We start from the raw sequence: 18,776 nt of genomic DNA on the forward strand, positions 1-18,776 counted from the left end.
AGCTTGTTTGTTCTGGATTCAAAATGTTTGTTCAGTCACATCATGGAGGTATTAAACTGCCTCCTGAATGCTTATCAATATATTAAAAATTGCAGTAGATTAACGACTAACTGTCCTGCTCTCAGAGCGGTTTCTATGGTAACATACATTAAAAAGTCAACATTAACCATGAGGGAAACTGATCTTCTCTGGTCAGCCAATCACAAAGCTTAAAATTCAGGATTTCAAATTCAATTCATCCCTGGAGCGAACAGTTACAACTACGTGATAGCAGCGTTCATAGCAACCACCATAGCAACGATAGAAAGCCTGCAAGAATCTCCAAGTGACAAACTAAATATCACAAACATTCACTGAACGAATATTATGAAAATAAATTGCACATTTCTCACCAGAATGTGAGTCATTCAAATCTGCAGTGAGTTACTTCCTGGTAGCGGGTCATTCGGTCCGCCAACAGGACTAAGAAATACAAACGAAGATAAGTAACGTTGAGTAATGTAGTGGTTACAGTTTAAAAATGAATTACAAATGAGGAAAAAAAACAATACAGCTTCCGTGCTCCCAAGTCCTGAATGACAGAAAAAAATGTTCAGGCACAAAGACAACTTCCAATAGAAATACATTAGTTTGAAAGTCGTGGTGAGTGTCACGAAAAAAAATGGAAAATTGGTGTCCATGTACATGAATCGATAGATCAAATTTTGTGACTGTTCCACAAATGACCATGAGACTGAACTCCTATATAGTGGGAGATTGTTGTATTAACACTTCAGTTTTTGTCCAGATTAAACAAACGAGATATCAAGTGTTAATCAGTGAGCATTAGAGGTGATAGTAGGAGGATGTTGTTACTTTTGGACAGAGCCATTTTTTTCTGTTTTATATCATTGTGAACTCAATATTTATGAGTTTTGGTCTGTTGATCAGACAGAACTTTGAAACTGGAAGACATCACCTTGCACTCTGGGGAAATATAATAGAGATTTTAAGAATTTTCTGGTATTTTCTTCTGCTTTGTTCTGATCTATTTTGACTTTTGGGAAAGATGATGTGTTGCTTCACTGCAAGAAGGTCTTCAGTTTGATTCTCAGTCATTTCTGTGTTGAGTTTGGATTTTATCCTTGTGTTCAAATGTCCAAAGTCATGGAATGATGAATTAAAATGTTGCTGTGTTGACAGTTTGTGCAAAACGAGACAGTTTGCTTCACTGCAATGATTGAAATAATGCAGTAAAAACACTTAATGGACACTTTGTAAATCAAATGTAACTTTGGTTTTGGAGTAAATTTTTTTGTTCAAACGTGGTCTCGACTGAAAAATGACTGAAACTTTGTCTGAAACTTTTTACAGTATTTCTTTGCAATCTTGACTTTACTGAAAGTTTTCCAGTAGAGACTAACAGGAGACATGTAGCGAAAGTCTCTGTCCAGCCTTAAATTGGGACTTTATGTTGCAGCTTTGTGTACGAGTCTAACCCACTGGACCACGAGGATGTCCAGAAGTGAGTTTAACATCTGCTGTGTGTCTGCGTCTCAGGTCCGTCCACATCCAACACAACCCTCAATGTATCTGAGGACAACAGAGAGGATCAGCTGGATCCTGATGATCCAGAGAGGTTGTTCAGAGAGGTAGAGTCAATACAAATGTCCATTTTCTACTTTAACATGTTTATTAATGTGTTATTGATCAGACTCAGGTTCCTCCAGAGGTTAATACTCCTTACATCTAAACTCTCCTCGTTTCCTCTCATCTCACTCGCTGCTCCTTCCTCCTCCATCAGAAACTCCTCATAATTCATTTCTGCCTCCTCATCTGTGAAACCACCAGCTGCTGTCCAACGTAGTCCTGCAGGATCTTTCACTGAAGAATGTAAAGTTAAAGAGCAACTGATCATTTAATTGTGAACTAGTGATAATCAGGTGATGAATAAACAGTACAGAGTGCAGGTGGAGTAGAAACTGAAGCAGTGAGGTTCATGTCCTGGTGGTCAGTTTCTGTAACTAATGTTGTCACTTTCTACATTTTAGGACTTCAGACCCAAAGTGCTGACTGAGTCTGCAAACATTTCATACAGGTAACCAAAACATAAGATGCAGAATATTTCATCCTTTAACATCGTCAACTCCTTTCAGTGATGAAACTTTGCTTCTAACACTTTTCATAAAGACCTGGATGACCTGCAATTTTCTGCAACTAAACTCAGATAAAACTGAAGTTATTGTGTTTGGCCCTAAACACCTTAGAAACACATTATCTAATGATAAAGCTGCTCTGGATGGCATTACCCTGGCCTCCAGCACCACCGTAAGGAATCTGGGAGTTATCTTTGATCAGGATATGTCCTTTAACTCCCACATAAATCAAATCTCAAGGACTGCCTTTTTTCACTTACGTAATATCACAAAAATCACATCCTGTCCCTAAAAGATGCAGAAAAACTAGTTCACGCATTTGTTACTTCTAGGCTGGATTATTGCAATTCCTTATTATCAGGCTGCTCTAACAAGTCTCTAAAGACTCTCCAGCTGGTCCAGAATGCAGCTGCACGTGTTCTGACTAAAACTAGAAAAAGAGACCACATTTCTCCCATTTTAGCTTCGCTGCATTGGCTTCCTGTAAAATCTAGAATAGAATTTAAAATCCTTCTCCTAACTTACAAAGCCCTTAATGGTCAGACACCATCATATCTTGAAGAACTCATAATATCGTATTATCCCACTAGAACACTGCGCTCCCAGTATGCAAGCTTACTGGTGGTTCCTACAGTCAACAAAAGTAGAATGGGAGGCAGAGTCTTCAGCTATCAGGCTCCTCTTCTATGGAACCATCTAGTAGGCTTAAAACTTCGTCAAGTTGCTGCTCATGGGGGAATTGTTGGGTCTCTGTAAATTAAAGAGCATGGTCTAGACCTGCTCTGTGTGAAAAGTGCCCTGAGATGACTTTTGTTGTGAGTTGGCGCTATATAAATAAAATTGAATTGAATTGAATTGAATTGAATTCATGTTCCTGCAGCTGCTGCTTCCCTCACATCTTGTCCAGCAGTTCAGTTTGCTCTCCAGCTTTTTAAGCACTGCAGCAGTCACAGCACATTTTGTTCAGCAAATTCATCCTTTAGATTTTATTCATTCAAACCAGGAAAAAGGCTGAATGAGCTTGTGTTTGTGTTGTTTAATCAGCTCCTCTGTGTCCTACAGGTTCAATTGTCCTGGTCCAGGTGTGTTCCGGTGTACTTTGACTGGACTCGTGTTTGTTATGACTCGGGAGGCGGAGCTGCTGTACAGGACTGTCCAATGGGATGAAAGTCACCTACAACCAGCTGGCAAGATGGCTGCAGGGCCGCTGTTCAACATCCAGAGTTCTGACGGTGCTCTCAGTCAGCTCCAGCTGCCACACTGTGAAACCATGGATGGTAAGCTGATTATTGTGCTTTGTGAGTTTTATTAAAACAACGATAAGTCTCCTGTTAGTGCACCGACACTAACAGACTTCCCACCCACCAACACTGACAGTCATGTTGGATGATTTGACCGACCTGGGAAACTGTTTAATTCTTCACTCACCAGACTGAGTGTCCTAGAAATCAAATAAAATGAGCACTAACATTATAATGAGGTTGTTGTTAATAAAATAAATCTGTGTTTTCACAGCTCCGCTCCCTGAAGGTCTGCTGTCTGTCGCCCACATCGCTGATAATGAAATGAGCTTCCTGGAGCCGCTGGAGATTACAGACACTCATGTGGTTGTGAACGTCCCTCATCTCTCTGCCTTTGGCCTGGTCTGGAGGCTCGTTAGGTTACTGAACATCCCAATAGAAATTAGAGGCCAGATTCTGCTGTTCCTCCGACCTCCAGACATACATGATCGAATACTCGATGTATTTCTGCTGCAGGGCAACATTCCTCTGACAGAGGTAAAACTATCTGTCATACAGTATGTGCTTACCATCAGCCTGAACTTATGTTTTAAACCACAGCTGTTTCCACAACAGGCTGAACAGTCAGCTACACCTCACTCCTCTATACCTGTTACCAAACCTTATCAAGCTGTAGTAAGAATAATTCAGAATAATAATGATCTGAACTGGAAATCTTCAGATTGCTCTTTCGTTTTTAATTTTTTTCTGGGTTATCTCTGGAGTACATTATTGTCTGTCACAGTGTCACTCGTGATACCAGCACCAGCTGGTGTGAATATTGAATAGTGGGCTAGATTAATATAAAATTAAATATCTAGGTATTCCATATGGTAGTGTGTTGCTGCCACCATGACAAAATAAATATTTGCTCAGTTTTGTTATAAACTTTTATTGTTTTAACAGATGTTTTTCATGTTATTCTGAGATATTTTCTTAGAATAATGTTTTACAACAAACTTATATAATTAACAACATACAACTTTATCTATATTTTCAACATAAAACTGCTTCTACAGGATCTTCTGGACAGGTAAAAAGGGAAATCCTTTACAAACATTACAGTGATGGAGGCTTGTTTACTTCCACCTACAACTCATCTAGATTCATCTATAGATGTCCAGCATGTACAAGAACAGAATATGAATAATGCAGAGAAGTCATTGTCTATCTGAGAATAAACACCATAATAAAAATGTTTTATCACTGAAGGTTAAAGCCCAACAAGGAGAAGCTGTGTACATCAGGAGCTCTTCTGAGTGTAATCTCATCACTAATCGAAGTTACAGTGTTCACTGTGATGAGGCCTCCACAATACAGCCTGAGGTGAGTCAGTTCTAAAACACCTCTAATGGTTACAATCTTAATTATTATATTTACAATTTTGGAAAATAGATTCACAATCAGAGTACTAGATACATTTTTTTACAACAGGGATGAAAATTACACTTTGTTTCTTGTTTTCAGCATGAAGAATTTTGCCCAGTGTATCTTCCAAATTTCCACTCAACATTTGAGGTTTTCCTCCCCATAAACCAAGAGAAAGTGACTTTGATGGTCAAAGACAAAAAGGGGAGACCAGTGTGGAAACGTGTTGTGAATCTAACAGGTAAATCTTTCACTCTGCTGCAGCAGAACTTCACCTCATGTCAGAGTTTAGACCTCAGTTACAATCTACAATCCACAAGACATTATTGCTCTAATAATGAATCAAAGATCCACTTCTGGATTTGTGATGCAGCCTTCAGACAATGTTACAGAATTCTGAGAGGTTGTATTTAAGAAAGAAAAAAGATGTATTTTAGATAAATCTGGATGAAAAATATTTGGTCTGCTGACTAATGGAAAATATTTTTAAGCAATTTCCTTTCTGAATAAAAACAAAGATGGCAGCCTGTTAGGTACCTGGATAGGAAACTGAGTTGAAATTTGGGAAAAAGGTTGAATGTTTTTTTTTCATAATTCAGTGGATTAAATATTTTTATCTATATGGTTAGAAGAGTGTTTATAGGATTCTTGAAATACATCTCTCCATATAAAGCAAGGAATCTCTGTATGTTTGCTGGGGATATAAAAAGTATCTCATAAACAACATTGCTTCTACATTGATTTGCTTCTTCTTCTGCCCGTGAAGTCAAGAAGTGGAAATATGGACAGTTTATGGGACACACACTGTAATCTTTAGGTATTGAGAAACCAGCCTGTTCTGAACAGGCACTGCACTAGTGCTCAGTAATGTTGAAAATGACACCTGAACTTTGCACAGCAGCACATAAACCACACACACACATACACACACACACACATACACACACACACACACACACACACACACACACACAGGGGGGAGGTGTCTGGGTTGAGAATGATCACTCAACTTGAGCTGAATTCTCTTCCTCCTGCTCCTCACAACATCTTTTTGTGACAAAGTTAAGCAAACTGCTTTGCTTCACCAGGGTTTTTATCTTAACTTGCATTAAAGGCAGCTAACTAGCGGACAGTAGGCTTCTGTTCCTCTGTGCAGCAGCACAGACTGTAGACTGAGTGAAAGAGGAGGAGCTGCTCACAATCTGGCATTTGTGGAATGCACTGCCACTCAAAAAATCTGACCTATCAACATCATCATATGGTAAACAAGGGGCAAAAAACAAGAATTGTTTTATTGGTTGTGTTGTCACATTTGAAATAGTACTCAATGACTGCTGTTCACTGGATGATCCAGCAAAAAAGGAAGCCTTCGGATTGGCACCCACAGCTCTGTGTCAGCCTACAAAATGTTGTGGTGTTCAGTAATGAAAATAATTCTGATTTGTAGCTCTAAATCAGAGCTCCTGCTGCTGCTCTGTGGGTGCAGCATTTTATTTTGGTCCTGTTCTTGTCACCTCTATGAGCTCTCAGCTGGTTATTGAACACAGGTACTTCTTCATCTTCCAGGTCCTGGTCCGGCAGAGACTCCGAGTGTCCCTGCAGAAACAAAGCTGAAGTCTGTTCGGAGACAGTTTATTGAGGGAGTGTCTGAACCTAATCTACACCAGCTGCTGGATAAACTCCTGCAGCGTAGGGTCATAAATGATGGTGAAATGGAGTTTGCCAGAACACTGAACAGAGAAGCAAAAGCACGACAGGTTATCGACATGGTGCGAGGAAAAGGAAGAGACGCCAGTTCAGCTCTGATCGCTGCTCTCTGTGAGGTGGATCCATTTCTTTCAACAGAGCTGAACTTACAGTAGCAGAAAGTCTCCCTCCAACATCTTCAGTTCTCAGGTGTTTCTTTATCATTAAATGTTTTATAAGAATCTTAAAACTCACAACACTGTGCTGCAGCAGAATTCAGGCTAATAAATAATAGTATGAACAACTAAAGTCTGTGTTTTCATAATGTTTGAACAAAAGGTTTCATTTAGAAGTCGACTCTGTGCTCTGTTCTGTAAATGAATCATATAAGTTGAAGACGTATCCTGTTTGACTCATTAAATACTGGAACATGCAGCTGTGAGATTAATGAATATGTGTAATGTTGGAACTTTAAGGGTTAATAAATCACATTTATGTCCCAAATCATCACCACTGTGGCTGTTTCTTATTTTCAGGTGATGATGAGAACTTTTGATTGCAATCAGTGCAGGTTTGAATCCAGTCAGTATCAAAAGATCTCAAGATATAAAGAAACCATCGATACTGAGAACATCTGAAGGAATAAATGTTCTTCCTCTTGCTCCATGTACATTATTAACAGCTCTCCTCATAACAAAACCACCAACAGCATCCAGCTGCTGAGCAGAAAACCTACAAGTCTCCTTCCAACAGTTTCATTTTAAGACTGAGTTGGAAAATAATATTAGTCTTCTGGTCAGTGGTGGAAAGTTTGACACACATTCCCAAAATCAACCTGTTTCCACCTACAGACTCGTCATCTTTCTCAACAACCTGTGTAAAAAGTGTCGAGTTTAAACTGGAGGAATTTGGGGGATTGATGGTTTTAAAATCCCACCAATCCTGATTCCCTCAGTTTTAGCTTCTGTTTAACATCTCTGGACTTTATATGAGAACATTAAAAACAGCTGTTAAAATCATTTATTATTTATATTACAGTGAAACAGTAAAACATACAGGATCTTTAAAGAAAATATAATTAGAATTAACAAATAAATCAAAAACTCAGCCCAGCTGGTTTTTCAGTGTTTTCTTAACTTCATCATCATTTGGAAAACACAAATCCAGTCAAACTTTGGCAGTTTGTTAGTTTAAAGAAATCCAATGAATTCATGTTTTCTGCTGAGATGAAATGATTATTATATGTTTGTCAATCATTTAAATTTGTTTCAAGCACATTGGAGCAGTCCAAACCCACACATGCTTTAGCTGTGACATGTCTGATGCTATTAGCTGATAAAGGCTCATCATAGACCTGTCAGTATCAGCATTTATGTAGAAACTTAAGACATTTTAATGCAGCTTTTAAACTCCACATCAACATGATCATCCCACTGGAGCAGAGTTTGTGTCCATCAGATGAATATAAGTTCAATATTCACTGTCCTTTCAGCTCTTTGGGCTCCACCAACTCTGCATAAAAACTGCATAAAAGGTGAGCAGGTCATTGTCAAAGAGCAGCGCTCTGGATTGGTGGAGCCGGCAGAATTTACTCCACACGTGCTTCTGAGTCACAATCAGGTTGTTTTTTCTGTGACTTTAAAACAATCAAACTTTCTGGAGATGTATCACTATATTCATGGGATCTCTTGCCATAAAAAAAATTTGATTTTAAACACAGAACTGCAGATTATTCATAAAATGTTGATTATCTTACATATTCATCAGATCATGTGGAACAATTCCTCATAACATACAGAATGTTTTCAGCATTTAGTCTTAACGTTGCCTGTTTTAATACGTCTGAGTGGTTAGAGGAGAGTGTGACTGTCTTTATAGTGTTAAGATGATATTGTGCTTTGAGGAACAGGAGCATCGTTCTTGGTCGTTACATCATAACGTTACAGTGATTATCTGTTGAATCCTGCTCTGCTCTCTGATTGGATGACACGTCTGACCACTTGTTGAAGTGCCTGCATAGTTTTATTTCTAACATTTTGTACTCAGCTGTGTTTGCACTCACTCTAAACAATATTTTGTCCCACATGTGGACCTGAAGCTTTCAAACATGAACAGTAACTGGAAGAAACTTGCAGCTGAAGGGTTGATCCAGTTTTATCTGTGAAAACAGCATTTTAAGGTCAGACTGTATCTACGACACTTGCATGGAGCATTAATGAGGTTTAGAGAAGGCGTCTTTGTTTCACTACATACAATATTCTTCTGTATGTGAACACACAAACACACACAGGCTAAAAATCCCAGGAGCAGATTCTGGTGAAAGTTTCCAGCTCAGTCTCAGACAGATGAATAAGCTGATCACCGTCCTGCAGCAGTGAGTGTATGATTTAAATATTCCTGAACTTCTGTGAGAACATTCATTTATTGTAGAGTGAGAACATGCCCCCTTAACACTCCATTCATGATTAAAGTCAGTGTTTGTTTTTATCCTCCAGACTAGTTCTGGACTGCAATGAATGTTTACTGAAGACTCTCCAGAGTCAGTTTAGCAGACAGAGAAAACCTAGTTCGGACCAGGACGAGGTTGTTTCCAGGAAACTGGTCCCACTTGGTTTGCTTTGTAACAGTAGAACGTCTGACTGACACTCAGGGATTTTGAGATGATTTCATATAAGATCACAAGTATAAAGTTTACAGTCGTTCCTGCTTCATAAGCAGCTCCTTCCCTCCCCCGTGGAGAGAGGAAGGTAAAAGCCCCCTAAAATAGGCCCAGCGACACCCCTGAATGATGTCATAATGAATAGTTTATATCTCATAACAATATTTAACAAGTCATTTTCATCAGGCTGTAAGTAAACACTGGTCAGCCAATCAGGTGGCTTTAACAATAACTATATAATTTAAACTTGTAGGTGAGATCATGTGATCCAGTTGTGTGATCCAGCTCTATCTAATCACATCCTTTACATCTTGTTTTCTACATTAGTGCAGCATCTTGCATGTATTGTACAACACTGCACACAGTGACAATGATGCAAACAGACTGTGGACACAACTTCATTAAAAACATGAAATGTATCTTCTCCACTGTCCAACTCATCTCCAGCTAAACCTCCTGTTGACTTATGTGTCCTTACAGCTCTTTGAAATATATCTCTGCCATCAGCAGTTTAAAACTAATGAATCATTAAATCAATAAAGTCAGGATTTGCATGAATGCAGCTTGTTTTTCTATAAGTTGACACTGAGTGGTGGGAAATGAATAAGTGCTGATTATCAGCACAGATAAATATGGGTCCTGGTCTTTGCTGTCAGGGCTCTGGATCAACCTGTTTGAGGAGCTCAGTCTGATAAATCATTATCTTCCTTTAAATCACTTCTTCAAACTCATTTTATCCACTGATCTACTGATTATTGTTGTTTTATATGCTGTACATCTTAAATGTGAATCTAATGTGTGTTTTACTGGTTTATTTTCTTCCTGTATGTGTGTGTTAGTTTTGTGTAAAACATTGTGTAACGTTGGTTTTGAGAAGTTTTATAGACTTGTGAAGGGAGGGTGGTGGGATGATGATGGTGGGAAACAAAGACCAAATTCGAATAAACATCTGTGGAAATAAATGAACTTGCAGTGTTTTTATTCTGTGTCAAGCTTCAGCTTCATGTATAACATCTATTTTTATTGTAGTTATTTTTTCTGTCTTTGTGTATAAATTAACCATATTTGATTGGATCTGTTAGATGTTTTTGTCGAACCACTGGATCACCAGGACGCCATCTGAGTTTTTGGTTACATTTTATTTTAAAGCTCCATTATTCTTATAATTTCTTATTAATTTGTTGAAAGTTTACAGGAAAGAATTGTCTGTGTAATTTGGTCTATTTATAGATTTCCATTTCCACCTGAGTTCATATTTATTCATCAGTCATTTATTATTGGAAACTTTATTCTCATATATGTTGAATTGTATGTTTTTCTGTAGATGAAACATGTTTGCATGTTTGACTTTAGCTTATGCTAGCTTAGCAACTGGAATTCATTCATTGGAAGTGTCTTTATTTGACCTATAAATTAGTCATAAAGTACTTGGTTCTTTACAGGAAATTTACTCACTTTAGATTATCTGTGTTTTCTTTATTCCTTCACTTTATTGCTGAAATCAAGTGAAATATAAAAACAAGGAAACAGCGCCACCAAGTGACAATACGAGAAAACAATCCTGGTCTTTGCTTTGTCTCTTGATAAACTGTCTGACGTCCTTCCAGAATATTTTGGTGTAAATACAACGAAAGAATAAAGAAAGTCTGGACAACAACCTGCTCGCAGAAGCATATTTATGAACAGATTCCAGAAGAATTTCATTACAGGATGTTACTGATGATTTAAGGCTGAAATGGAGATAAAATTACTTTATAAAATCACTTTTCTGCAGCAGAGAAATAAAGCAGAACATCCTGTTAGCGTCGTCCTGATGAACTTTAACATTTACAGTCATGTGATGTATTGGTAATGTGACAGTATTGATTGGTGCAGCTATTAGAAATCACATTCTGGATATGTAATCAGAAATAACGAGATGTGTCGCTTCTTCAAGATGTAAAATATTTTATTTTCTGTAAATGATTCTAAATCAGATTCAACATTTTCCCCCCAAAAAACAAAACAAAAACCAAACATCTTCATCATCATCATCACACTGTTTACGTCCAATAATAAAAAACAAAAAAAAAAGGCTTCATGTCGACTGACTGTACACATCAGCAGAGTCCTGATAAAACCTCGTATGTACACGGCAGCAGGACTCTGAGCACAAAGTGACAAAAAGTAAAAACACACAGACGCCTGCAGCCAAAACGCTGGGTGAAAAAAACACAAAGACACAAAACTCAAAAGAAGGCCGCAGTGAAACCTGCCCGACACTCAGGAAGCTCTCTCTCTCTCTCTCGGACGGAGTGATGCGACGTCTTAAATGTTCTTTTGGAGACAATCGGGTTTTATTGGAGCAGCAGTCTGTGTTTGTTTGTTTGTTTGTTTGTTTGTTTGTTTGTTTGTTTGTTTTTACTGTTTGGTTCAGTAGGTTTTCTGCTCTCTGCGGCTCACAGCGACTTTTATTAACCAGCAGATTCTCCTCTCACATTTTCTGTTTTTTCATGTTTTACAAATTCATTTTCAGCCTCATTTCTCTCTGAGCTGCTTTTTAAAACTCACTCAGCTTCTGTCCCGACAAAGACTGAAACAGTCCTGGAATGTCCTGGAATATTTTGAACTTTGGAGAGAGATTCCAGGTACCAACAGCAGGAGTTTTCATATCTGCGTCTGTTGCTTTTCAGTGGGAGGACAGAAGAATTTCAGGTAAAGATGGACTTCTAAGACAGACCTTGAAAGTCCTGTAATGACCTGGAAAGTCCTGGAGTTACCGTTATGAACTCAGTGACGTCTTGTGTGAAACATCAGGACAATAAAAAGCAGCGAAGCTACGACGGCTCGTTATCTTCAGTTTTTATTCTGACACAATAAAACCTGTAAATTTATTATTGGTATTTATTTAAGAAACTGAAATCCAGGAGAAGTTGGATTATAAACAAACAAACAAACAAACAAATCCTGGATTTCTAAGTGAAAATGAGTAAAAAGTGAAAATGAGTCTTAACGTACGACTGCAAACACATCGACACTAATGGAACAATAAGTGACGACAGGAACAGGAAACGTGTTGATTGACATGTTGATATGTAACATATCTGTTGTTTTCACAAGTGGTGACCTTTGACCTCAGTGACAGTATTACAGCAGCAGGTTTTTAAAGTTTGTCCTTGTGTCATTTCATCAATAAATCTTCAACACACAGACTGAAGTGTGAAGACGGTTTCAGTTTATCGTCTCTGTGAGAATCCAGACGCTCGCAGTGATGAAGCCTCACGAACAGCAGCCGTTGGTCTGCAGCCTTTCTTTGCCCCGGGTTTCGCCTCTCAGGCTGCTGCCCTCCCTTCTTAACCTGCAGACAGTACTCAGGGTTTACAAATACCTATTAATGATTTCATCTATATTTGTATTTACAGTCAATATTCTCCTGAGAAGATGCAGGATTCAAACATCAATCAGGACGATTAGTGAAGATGCAAATCAATATTTCTGGCTCTGTGATTTAAGTAGCGTTAGTGTATTAACAGAAAAAAGACACAATAATCATTTGCATCATAATTAGTTTTTGATAGATTGATATAAATAAATATTGGATCCAGCAGGTTGTTGTTTGTCTCGTGGTCACAGATTAAAACCTAAACTGAAAACAGCAGAACTAACCTGAACCAGACCTCCCAGTTCACTTCCATTATCAGCCGCATGTAGATGGACGGAGGCCTGCGAGGGTCAAATGTTCACGCTAATGATGAGATGGGTCAGTTGGCTTTAGTGTCGTTTATTATTGAATCCATTAACTGAAAACACAGATTAATTAAAAAAGTCCTGAAAGTAGTTTTGAATTCTCCAACGTGTGTCTGGTCTGCTGCACTGAACAGAGCAGAATGTCTTCATGCACATGAATAAAAAACATCCACAAGTCTTCATTTCATTTCAGTCAGTTTTTATGTTATTTTAGTAGGAAACAGCAGAAGAAAGTCACCTCCAAGAATACAACATTAAACACAGAGTAACAAGAGTAAACACATTTTACATGTAGACTAACAAGTTATACAGAGTTCAGAGGGAACAATAAGGTCGACTGTTGAGACGTTAATGTTTACAATCTTTATTCAGAAGGAAATATTTGTGTAAAAGTTTGAATTGTAAGAAGGACGTAGAGTTTCTGATGTATGTACAGAAAAATGATCTTCAGCCATAGTTATTAAAGGTGTTTATGGGATTCAGTTCATTAGTAATAGTTCTGCTTATTCTTACAAGTCTTATGGTTCCCAAACAGACTTTAAAGACTGTTTAGCATCTGCTAATACAACATATATATATATATATAGATATATATATAGATATCTATATCTATATCTATATCTATATATATATATATATATATATATATATATATATATATATATATATATATATAGTTTTTCAGTGTCAGCCGAAGGTGTGATTTACTCTCCAAAATAAAATCATAATGAAGAACACACAGGATCATAAAATATTAGAAAAGACATAAATAAATGTTAAATACACACACACACACACACACACACACACACACACACGTGACTTCCAGTAAAGAAGAAGAAGGGAGGGGTGAGGAACAAACAGGAAGTAAAGTTTAAAGTATTCTGTCAGACTCCATTTTATGTTATCCATTTTTTCAAGTATTGCAGTAAAAGTACATAAGTATTATGAGCTTGATGTAGTTAAAGTATTGCAGTAAAAGTACAGAAGTATTATGAGCTTGATGTAGTTAAAGTATTGCAGTAAAAGTAGTGGTTTGGTCCCTCTGACTGATATATTATTATATATGACATCATTAGATTATTAATAGTGAAGCATCAGTGTTAGAGCAGCATGTTACTGTTGTAGCTGCTGGAGGTGGAGCTAGTTTACACTACTTTATATACAGTTAGCTAGTTTAGTCCAGTGGTTCCCAACCTAGGGGTCGGGCCCCTCCAAAGGGTCAGCAGATAAATCTGAGGGGTGGTGAGATGATTAATGGGAGAGGAAAGAAGAAAAAACAAAGTTCTGATACACAAATCTGTTTTCAGTTTTTGGACTTTAATTTGCTTAAGTTGTTGCATTAATATGAGAGTTTTAAATATACTCAAGTATCATCAATCGTCTCTTTTTTAAGTATTATTATGATAATGTGTGTTTTAAGGAAGTGTTTTTGATAACCCTTTTTTACTTTTATAATCTCTTTTTACTGTTTTTGATAATAATTTTATATAATGTTTTTAGATAACAAGCGTTTTTAGAAATATTGTTTGTATTATTGAGGGTGGAGACTTTCCACTGTGACCCCTTAGTGAAAGTTTGTGGTTTTCAGTACATGCTAACTGTGCAGCTCACATTGTGCCTGAAACAGGAAGTAGGAGCCTGTTTTTGTACCTAAAGACATATTGTGGCCTCTCACATCTAAAAGCTGACGTGACATTTGTTCTAACCTCCTTCATCTCTGCTCACACTGTCAAACTGTCTTGTTTCCTTATTTGGTCATTAAACTCTGAACGTTGCTGCTTGAGTTTTAAGACACATGAAGATACGAGATGACGTACGAGTTTACCTCTAAGATGTTTTGCAAAATCTCTTAAAATCTGTTAATTTGTGTACTATGTTGATATGATGAGATTAAAGAAAACCTGCTGTTATTTAGGAGTATAAAATCTCTTGTAAGGAAGGAAAAAGGTAGATTTTGAAGATTTTCAGATTTGTTGTGACTTTGTGTTTTTCATAGTTTCGCTCCTTTTGAGAATATTATATTTTGCTTGTGTGCTGAAACAAATCTAAGTAGATTCTTTGCATCTGCTGAAAAAACAACACCTTCATCTTATTTGGACCGATCTTCCTGATCCTGTCTGAAGGCCCCCTCAGCTGAGACACAGTAAAGACCCCTTGTTCTTAACATTGTCTAAAAGGTTAAAATGTTCATTTGTTCTCTGTAGAGAGGATGCAGCCTGTGAGTGTTTACAGCAGGAACCAGAGACTAAGTCCAGGGTGAGATTACAGTCTCTCTGAGCTCTGTGTCTCTCTGCTAATACAACATATATATATATCTATATCTATATATAGATATATATATATATATATATATATATATATCTGAAATCATGTCTGTGAAGGTTTTAGCAGTAATCAGTAGTTTTTCAGTGTCAGCTGAAGGTGTAATTTACTCTCCAACTCCAACAATTCAAGAAACCTCTAAACTTATACATTTTATAAAATATATTTGTTTTATATAAAAGTATTGTAGGAGCCATTTATGTTGATTGTTGGCATGTCATTTGTTTAGTTATAACTTGCAGTATTATTTTGGACACTGGGTGGCGGTCATGAGATGCACAGGGTTGTATATTTAGGGGCATAGGTGACAGGAAACGGAAGGCACAGGCAGGTGGAGCACATACAGTTCTTACCAGATCGGGAACAGACGCACACTACAGCTGGCAGGATAGAAACCCGGTATGTTCATGACATGTACAAAGACTTCAATAAAACAACAAACTAAACGGCAGCCAACGGACTGGAAAATCTGTTCTTGAATCTGCGTAAGATCACTCCTAACCAAACCTACCTGTGTAGTAATGGCAAACCGGAAAAACAGGAAAAGAAAGGACATCGAAAAATGAAAATTGCCATTACAAGTATTTTCTTAATTCTTCCTGTTAAGTATTTTATGAAGGAGTCACAGCATCAGATCTGACTGTATAGACCTACATTAAACTGTAGTACATACAGTACATTAGTGTACTACAGTAGTACCAGATTACTTCAGTGATTATCATGGTGGTACCTGGCTGTACAGAGCATCATGGTGATAAAAGGACAATTGCCACCATACTTAATAAGGTGCCAGAATATTACCATGTTTACCTGTTCAGGTAAATCAGAAGTGATTTTACTCTCTAGTGTGTTTAAGCAGACAGTAAATGTGACTCAGGTTTGTAGAGGTTGTTAATGTATATATGCACAGGGCCAAGACTGATGTGGAGGCTTCATGGTGGAAACTGTTGGGTTGAACAGTGACAGACTGGACAGATGTTACCTTCACATCAGCATATGAACAGTGTGATGGAGAGAAAACATGAAGAGTGACTAATCAAATCACCAGAGATCTGCACAGGTGAGTTCATCATGTTCTCCCCAGAACGACGACATGTTGACCAGCTGATCACCTGAGATGATTGACAGGTGTGATGCTGAGTTCTACCTGTCTGCACCTCGCAGGAGCAGCACAGCTGAAGGGAAAACTAGCAGACATTATGGTTAAAAACAATATAATCTATAATGATGATAAATGATCTGAAGTCTGTAGTTTTTGACTGTTTATTAGACTCAGTAGGAGCTTTGCCTTGATACGATTGGTCTGAAATTTACAAGGTTTCCTTCATTGATCTCTCAATATTTCTCAGAGCAAAGTCTTCAGTGTTGATGTGTTTTTAAACAGGATTTCAGATAGTTACACTAAAATGAGGTTTTAGGAATGTGGGATGTCAAATTCACTCTGTCAAAATCTACATGCAAAACAGGTTATTCATTCTTTTCAGGAAGAGTCTGAGGGGAAGGATTTAGATGTAAGGTGGGTCAGATTTAATGTGTATAAGGTTGAGAATGCATCACATCAATGAGAGTCCTCACAGGTACTAACCTGTGTATGTGTGTGTGTGTGTGTGTGTGTGTGTGTGTATGTGGTACATCTGGCAGCAGGAATCATCACGTTTAACACACTGACGCTGGGGGGGCGGGGCTGTGATCACTGACACACACACATATCAGAAAAAATACACCTACACAAAAATGTTCAGCTAAAAAAGTTACTTTCACCAAAATGCACAAACACGTAATGAAGTACACACAGGATCATAAAATATTAGAAAAGACATAAATAAATGTTAAATATAGATTGTATAGCTCTGCTGTCAGTGTGAACAACAGTAATCTGCTGTAATACGCTTTACTGCCACACACACACACACACACACACACACACACATATACACTCATACACACACACACATATACACTCATACACACACACACACACACACACACACGTGACTTCCAGTAAAGAAGAAGAAAAGAGGAACTAACAGGAAGGAGCCCTGAAAGCGAAAGTATTCAGTCAGACTCCATTTTAAAGTCAACAGAGCAGAAGGAGGAAACAGTCTGAGGCAGGGTGAGTGTTAATATTAGAGATGTAAATAATGATTACTGTCATTATTGATCAATCTGCTGATTATTTTACTGATTAATTATTTAGTTGACGTCTTCAAACGTTGTTTCCTTTGTTCTTTTCCTGGTTTCTGCATCCTCACAGTGATGTAACGTGAATCACTGCTGCAGTTCAAACAGAGAGATCAGAGTCTGATCAGGGTTGGTTTCTCTTCGCTCCAGAATTTAAACTCAAGTGTAAATAAAGTATTCAAATAAAAAATAACACATATAAACTATTGTAAGAGTGAAGTTGTGTCTTATGGGCAAAAGTTGTGTAAAGGTAAGGTTAAACATCAGTTTACTGTGTTTTGTTGAACATTGCCTGTTTGCATATGTTTAGTGATGCAGTGTTTGGGTGATATTGTAGTGTCAGCCGCTGTTCAGACAGTGGGTAGAGTTTTGACGGGTGAGAAGTGTGATGACTTGACTGAGCTGTACTGGAACGTGACTAAAGTTATGAGGAGAACCCAGAACGTATTGGACTGATTTATTCCCTCACTCACACCCGCGTTGCTTACATTGTGTTTAAAGCAGATTTAATAAACTGATGTCATTTGATATTTAGAGCTTTGAGGGTCATTTGTTTTCTCTCTTTTCTTTTAGTTGATGTGATTGTGTCTATATATATATATATATATATATATATATATATATATATAAATTGTCAGAAATTTGTGGTTGCTGGGACTGTGGACATGTCACTCACTGAGTTGTTGCATTAATATAAGAGTGCTTGTAACTGAAATTAAGATGTTTTTGCCTTTTAAATATACTCAAGTATCATCAATCATCTCTTTTTTTAAGTATTATTATGATAATGTGTGTTTTAAGGAAGTCTTTTTTGATAACCCTTTTTTACTTTTATAATCTCTTTTTACCGTTTTTGATAATTTTTTAGAATGTTTTTAGATAACAAGCTTTTTTAGAAATATTGTTTGTATTATTGAGGGTGGAGACTTTCCACTGTGACCCCTCAGTGACAGTTTGTAGTTTTCAGGACGTGCTAACTGTGCAGCTCACATTGTGCCTCAAACAGGAAGTAGGAGCCTCTTTTTGTACCTAAAGACATATTGTTGCCTCCGGCTCTAGACTGTGGCAAAAAAGAGAAGTCACACGGCTATCAATAATACAAAAGAAAATTTATTTAACACAAAGTACTCAAAACAAATAAAAGATAATAGGTAGGGTTAGTCTGTAAAATCAGTGGATGAGATGTGGGTGTTGTATGGTGAAACGAGAAACAGAACCAAAAGCAACACAGGAGTGTGTGGAGGAGAGAAGAGAGGATCTGAACCGGCCGCTTCTGACTTTATATATGGGGCAACCGGGCCCAGGTGTGTCCCATCCTGCTAATTAACGTGCTCATGAACCTGCACCTGCAAACAAAGCACAGTAGCAACGAGCACAAAGCAGAGAAGCCTCTCACATCTAAAAGCTGACGTGACA

At 37.6% G+C, this 18,776-nt stretch overlaps 2 protein-coding genes and 1 long non-coding RNA gene across 3 annotated transcripts in view; 2 read left to right on the forward strand and 1 right to left on the reverse strand.

Moving 5' to 3' along the window:
* LOC137173329 (NACHT, LRR and PYD domains-containing protein 12-like) overlaps window positions 1-18,776 on the forward strand; it is a 70,533-nt gene that overhangs the window by 7,502 nt on the left and 44,255 nt on the right. The window lies entirely within an intron of this gene.
* LOC137173356 (uncharacterized) overlaps window positions 12,770-18,776 on the reverse strand; it is a 58,307-nt gene continuing 52,300 nt past the window's right edge. Inside the window, exon 3 of the long non-coding RNA XR_010925165.1 lies at window positions 12,770-12,830. This is a non-coding gene — a long non-coding RNA (uncharacterized lncRNA). The remainder of the gene's footprint in view (window positions 12,831-18,776) is intronic.
* LOC137173346 (uncharacterized) overlaps window positions 17,215-18,776 on the forward strand; it is a 72,349-nt gene continuing 70,787 nt past the window's right edge. Inside the window, exon 1 of the mRNA XM_067578153.1 lies at window positions 17,215-17,292. The gene's annotated coding sequence lies outside the window, so the exon portion shown is untranslated. The remainder of the gene's footprint in view (window positions 17,293-18,776) is intronic.

Source organism: Thunnus thynnus, chromosome 21, assembly GCF_963924715.1.
Source record: "Thunnus thynnus chromosome 21, fThuThy2.1, whole genome shotgun sequence".
Taxonomy (NCBI): domain Eukaryota; kingdom Metazoa; phylum Chordata; class Actinopteri; order Scombriformes; family Scombridae; genus Thunnus; species Thunnus thynnus.